The 6,802-nt window shown below is 39.5% G+C and overlaps 1 protein-coding gene across 4 annotated transcripts in view; it reads left to right on the top strand.

Moving 5' to 3' along the window:
* Positions 1-6,802, top strand: part of neto1l (neuropilin (NRP) and tolloid (TLL)-like 1, like) — a 68,349-nt gene that overhangs the window by 37,054 nt on the left and 24,493 nt on the right. The window lies entirely within an intron of this gene.

Below are 6,802 nucleotides of genomic sequence, written 5' to 3'. Positions count from 1 at the left end.
TGCTAACCTTGAACTCATTCATATGCTGTTATACATGCATTTGTGGGAGCAGCTAATACTGAAGAGATATGTAGCAATGGAGCCTAATGTTCAATTCCAAATGAGACGCATTGTGTCTCATTAATAAAACATTTTGTTGTGCCTGCATTATGAAGAGCATTACAATACTTATGGGATTGTTCAGTTATTAGAAATTCACACCTCCTGACAGCTTTGCAGGGCTCTGCTTCATTTCTATGTGTGGGCCTAAAGTATAGGCTATATGTGCTGTATATAGAAGATTTATAACATTTATCACTAAACGTGCTGCCAAATAGGGATAATCAGGACCTACGTATCATTTGTTTCAGAAAGTTTTACCACAGCAAATTCGTAATGATTGTTTTCGTGTCCAGAGTTGCCACTGCCAAACTGCTAGTACAAACATGTTTTGAAGAAATGTAATGAGCAAATTTGAGCTGGCATTTGCAAGCTGCTCATGTTTGCTTCTGGGGGCATTTTCACATACAGTCCAGACCGTGTGTATTTTCACAGCTACGTTTTTTTTCCCGCTCATTCGGGGCTGTGCTTCAGCGCATTCAGTTTGAAATGAAATATTGGATATTACACTGAAGTCCCTGGTCTTTGCTAAAATTTGAGCAGGATTATGCCAATATTGAGAGAACTGTGTGGGAGGTATTTTCACACATAAGGGCCAGATTTTTAGGGATCTAAGTGACATGAAGTCAGAAAAAAATTTAATATTCTGTGGAGAAAAAAAAAGAGCAAAAACTTCAATGACAGCCTGAAGTCTTTGACACACAAACCAGGCCCTTTTATCTTCCCTGGTGTTGCTCACAGACCTTCAGCTATTGCTTATTGTGGGGAAGTTTTTTCCATGCGTGCTTTTTTTATACAATGAACTCATCTATTTGTGGATTTTAAAGTCGTATTCCTTTACACGGTCACATTGTTACTCCTCACAGTCAGAATAAGTTTTCTGTGGAAGCTGTTATCACAACCTTTAGTTACTTTTTAAAAAATAAATGACAACTAAACACCACGTGAATATTTGCAAGTAAAATGTGTGGCTTTGTGTGACCTTTAGATGTGCTTTTTAAAAAATCTGATGGTTAACAGTGTACTTTAACCCAAACGAAGATCTAACCCTAATCAAGTAGTTTCTGTGGCTGTGTGAACAAATAGTTCTAGCGCCTGACTTTCTTTTTGTGGCTGCTCCTTTTAGGGGTCGCCACATCTACCTTTATCTCACCCTATCGTTAACATCCTAATTATTGTATGCCTAAACGTAACTAAACCAGGAATAAAAATGAAAGCAAATAGAAAGTGTAAGCAGAAATTAAAAATACTCCCAGACTGGAGTCTCCCAAGTGAATGTCTGGTATGCTTGTGCCACCTTCAGCCTTCCTGCCTTTAATGAAGAAGCTTATGCTTGGCTGCTAGTCTATTCGTTGCCTCACTTCCTCTTTTCCACTCTGTAAAGCCGACATCATTGCTGCAGTCCAATGATCTATCTGCCCGCCTTCTTTAAGCCAGTCAGCCTCCACTCTGTATACTTTAACTTGCGCTGCTCCTCTTTCATTCTCCCTTGCAGACTCCTTCGTCCAAACCACCCCCTCCCCATCTCCGGGGGGTCTGCCCTAATTCCCATCACCACTAGGATTTCATTCTGCCGTGATGGGCCATCAGAGTCAAATCACAGAATACCATAATTGTGCAGAGTTCCTCAAATATTCAAAGACTCGAACTGAAGTTGAGACTTGGCACTTTGTTGTAGTACTTTTTTAAGTAGCCTACTTAGCATGCAGATTATAGCTTCTGTGAATTCTGCTCTGTCTCTGGGAATTGCAGTGGTTGTGCTACCTTCTCTTTTTTTTAACCATACCTGTTGTACATATAATAATATGCAAAAAAGCTGTTTGTGTGGTTAAGATTAAACTGTACGCTGGAGGTGTTTTTCTCTTTAAGTTGCCTGTGAATGAAGAGCACATATAGGACTTAAAGTCTGCATCCCAGGCTTTAAAGTGAGCAGTTCTGTGCTGCAAAGGGTAAACGCAGTAAGTCCCAGATTATACTTAGGCGAGCTTTATGAAGGGAGGAGAGGGTGTGGCCAAGTGTGGATGTGCTCTGAATCCAGCTTGCTTCGAAAGCATTTATACGATAAAGCAGGGCTTTTAAAGACACTGCAGCGAATACGTCTGCAGAGAACGCACAGATCCCACATGTCAGCTGTCTGAGCTGAAATCTCTATTTTATGATATTTACCTTCAGTGTAGCAACACACAGAAAGAGCCTTCTGAAATGTCCCATTCACAGTGTAATCAGTATTAATAGTGCTGGTGAGCTGATGCATCCAATTTAACAGGGTTAAATCAGCTGCTGTGGAAGGAGTACACTTCTTCTGTATATGCTTCATGAATCATTCCATCAATCCATGTAATTGATTAAATTGATTAATCAGCGAGGGCAGAGAAGGAGAGGAGGTGATGGATGGCGAGAGGGATGGGACCCATCAGAATGAAATTCAAGAGCTGAAGTTTAAAAAGGTCAAAGGTCACACAAGTGACATTTATAGGCATAGCACCCTCTTCGTTCTTGATGTTAGGAATAACCTTTATCAAAGGTTCATGAATGTGTGTGTGTTTGCCCGTATGTGTGCGTGCATCGCCATAGATACATTCCACTTAGGTTCCTTGCCCCTGTGATCGTGTTTGGGTAAGTGATGCCAAAGCCCAATAATAAATCTGTGCCGCAACTATCATCGATGACCTGAAGGTTACAGTTTCATTAAGTGTCTTCCACTTTGATTTTCTCATCCCTCATGCCCTTCTGCTCTCCTGCCTGCCTAACTCCCCACTACACCTAGTAAAGATGCTCTGAGAGGCAACGTAGACACGGATAATGAGAAGGGGGGGGGGGCTTAAATAAGTGGTGCAGTCAGCAGGCTTTGAGGAATGCATTGACATTTAAGGAAATATATTGATTACCTTTCTGATCAGCCTAGTTTGTTATTGATCCTTGCCTTGTACACGTCTGCGTGTTTGCAGATGCAGCGCCCAGATGAGATAACAGTTTAACTCTGTTAATGCCTCTTATTACTTGATAAATGTTGATATCTATCATAACATAGTTTTATATTTCAGCGTCTATAATTACTCCATCTTTAAGGTGATCACGAGTTAAATATACTTGCCGTACTAATTAACATCAGACCTTTGCAAGTTGGCTGATATCCACACCAAGGCTGCCTCAAAGTCAGTCCACAAGAAGAAGAATCAATGCATCATATTTTGTTTACTTCAAACTCCCGTGTATGAATAAACAATACCTGCTTGTGTGTGTGTGGATAGAGAGCGAGATCCTCCTTTTACATTCTTGTTTTTCATTATTTATAGTATATGTAAAGATAAAATGAGCTTAAACGATCAATGGAATAAAGATGCTAAATGGGCTCTAAATGTGTGGTTTTTAACCGTATACAAAAACTAGGCCACACCGCTTTCATTTGCACATTTAACAAATGTCATATTACATTACAGCAAATTCACATGTTTTTCTTGTAAAAGGAAAAAAAATCACTCATAATATTGAAGCATATGGCATCTTTCACCACTTCTCCAGATGGAAAGACGACAAGTGGGTGGATTTGTTTGAAATGTACAAGCAAAGCATTGCTTTCCCCAAAAGACAAAAAACATGTTTACTACCACTTAGCTGTCCAAGGCCAGAGGAGCCACTTTTAAAATTGCGTGGTATTCCCCATTCAGCTTTTTAGAGATTGAATCATTGAGCCTAAGTTGAAAGCAACAATTAATCAGGAGGGAAGTGTAGTAAAAGCCTCAGGAGAAACTCTTGAGTACACTCTAAGCACGTCTCCTGACTGCTTTTGTGCTCACATGAATGTTTTACTGTCCCAGACGGTGTTAAAGTGCCAAAGAGAGAAGGGGTTTCGGCAGCCTTGCTACATTTGTCACAGGTATTCAACAGGCTCGTCTTCTCACCATTTGGGGAGGTTCCCATCTTCTGAATCTGTGAGAACAAAGCAGAAATTGAGCCAAGAGTGCCTATCTGAATCCTATCTGTTCCATCATTTGACTCCCTTTTTTTATATCACCGCAGCACAGGCGTCGGTGCAATGTTTTTCCGAGTCCGAAGTGCTCACACTCAAGTACCGACTTATGTCTAGACAGAAAAATTAGGGCATACATACAGACAAAAAAAACTTTGACATTTAGACAAGGTGTTCACGCTGTGCAATCAGACCTCATTTTCCACACAGAGCTCAGTCAATGGTAGCCATGTCTCGATTTGGCAAGGAACAATCAGATTTAATGTGAAGCCTTTTTTTGTGTTTCTTGTTTCTGCAGGCTCTGTCCTCAAAAGAATGCAGCCCGAAGATCACAGCTAACGGCATATCTTTGAAAGCCCAACCGCTCTGTTACTAGGCTGGAATAAAATGGGGTCTCTGGGAATGTATTGTAATTCTGTGGAGGTTTTACATCAAAGAGAATGCTGTATTTCAGGGCAGGTGACATGCAGTGGTGTAATAGTGGAATGCTGCATCAGAAAAGTAGCCTAATAACTTCATTGCTCTTTCCTTTTATTGAGAAACGATCATAAATAATCACACATCGCATGAATTTTAGACGCGTTTAAGCTTCACCGGTTTGTGCTTATGAAATTCTGACTGAAAAAACACACACAAACCTCCTTGACAAGATACACACACTGAAATGATGATGTGAAAGACTAGTGAGAGTGTTCAAGAGTCAATTTCTGTCTTCTGTGAAGTCATCTGAAGAGTGATATTGAGTCTTTGGGGATAAGAGATGAGACTGTGATGTTGCGCTAGCAGGAGGAGGGAACGCAGCTCAGAAAGGCTGGCCTTGTTGATGTAATTTATTGCAACATTATTCAGGAAAAACTGCTAAAAAGCTCTCACTTGAAGCTGACTTTTTAAACTTTGTGTGACACGTTTCTTATCACGTACAGCTGGGAAGTTGAGTTTGATTTTTGTTCTGAATATGTAAAAGTTTGGTGGAGGATTACCGTCACAGCCTCGCAGTCTGCTAACATTTTAAAACCTTTCTTTAGGACACATTTAATGTTTCTTCTCTTCCGTTTAGGTCTGTTAAGCCTCACTTATGCTTTGTTCTGGCACTGCTAAATGGAACAAAAATGAGACTTATGCGGTGAGCTCAGGGGAGCCGAGCCCAAGAAATGTTATCTTTGCTATATACTTTCCAGAGGCTTACAGCGTCATCTGCACAGGAAGCATTCATCTGAATGTCATGAATTACTGGATACACCAATTCCTCCACTGATTTGCAAAAAATGTAATCTAACCTGAATTGCTTTGAAATATAGCTAAAATAAGTGATGTTGTGTGTTAGCTAATGAGCTAAGCTAGTGCTACCATTATCCATGCAAGCTATCTGATGGTTAAAACAAAATTCCAACCCGAATGAACATTTTTTTAAACACTGGCTATCTAACTGAGAAAGATTCTTCAGCTCTGACATGTTTGTGCATTTAGCTATTTGTGTTCCAGTAGTAAAATTAGAAAAGTGAGGATTTGTTATGCTTCCTAGCAAGGTGGAGTCATTCATCTACCACTAGCAATACAGCGCAGTACCAGTTTTCAGAATCAGAATCAGAATACTATTGATCCCTAGGGGAAATTATTTAAAAACAAATGCTTTATGCTTTTAAAAACACTTCTGCAACCCGTCGTGGGTAGAGACTGGTCAGGGCTCTTTATATGGCTTATTTAGCAGGTCACAGATCATAGCAGATTACAGGTTTCGCAGTTTTGCTAACATTTGCATGCACTGCTGCCATCGTGGATTGTAAAGTCAGGACTCTCAAAAGTCAGGATTACCAACATGGACCTTGAAATGCACCCCCAAGCAGGACATTTTTTAAGAAACGCAAACATCTTCATCATAAGTTATTAAACACAATTGGTCACCAATTTAAAAACTATTTTAAGGGTGTACGATGTGATTAATAATCGTTGATGATCTATAATCGAACAGATATTTTTTTTTATCACGGTTAATTTTGGTTTTTGTTTCTTTAAAGAATAATATTACATGATGCTGGTTGCATGTGATCTGTCGCTACCCAACCCTGATTGTGAGTAAATACTGACCTCATGTTGGCATCAATAAGTTGGCTGCTACACTTCACAAAATCATCACCTGTCTTGGTTTAAAGCCAAATTACTGTAAAACACAGCTGCAATGTCCTGATAACAATATTGAACTGAAGCACAAGCGTGCATTTGCCTCAATCCTCCAAATCGTTTGATTTTATTCAGAGCAATATCTGACAAACATATTAAGAGGTTGTTTTATTGTACTGCAGGACTTTGCATGTGGGTGGAGTAGATTTCTTTTTGTAATTTTATCAAACTACTCTAAGGAAACAAAAAAGCGTTTTTCAAATACTCCATAGATTAAAAAAAAAAAAAAGAATTGCCGCTCAGTTTGGTTTATTCATCCTGCTTTATCAGTTTCTAAAACGTTGGTACTTTGGTTCAATGATTTCAGCTAGACTCATTATCATGCATGCCCTGCAACGGTTTGTGAGCTCACACTTTCCAATGTTGTAGATGTGAGCGTGCTAAAATGACAAACTAAACAACTGTATAGTAATTAAAATGCTAGCATGGTGATGTTAGCATATAGCTTAGTGCGGGTTCAGATAGACAAATAGATACTGGAGCACTTCCCAGTTTAAAACATTAATGGCACAGCTGCCATAACAGTGTTGGTACCTGTAGTTAAAAAATATTTTT

This window comes from Pundamilia nyererei, unplaced genomic scaffold, assembly GCF_000239375.1.
Source record: "Pundamilia nyererei isolate P.nyererei 1_Seehausen unplaced genomic scaffold, PunNye1.0 scaffold00007, whole genome shotgun sequence".
NCBI lineage: Eukaryota > Metazoa > Chordata > Actinopteri > Cichliformes > Cichlidae > Pundamilia > Pundamilia nyererei.
Note: the sequence above shows the minus strand (reverse complement) of the source record. Positions and strands in the feature narration are given on the sequence as shown.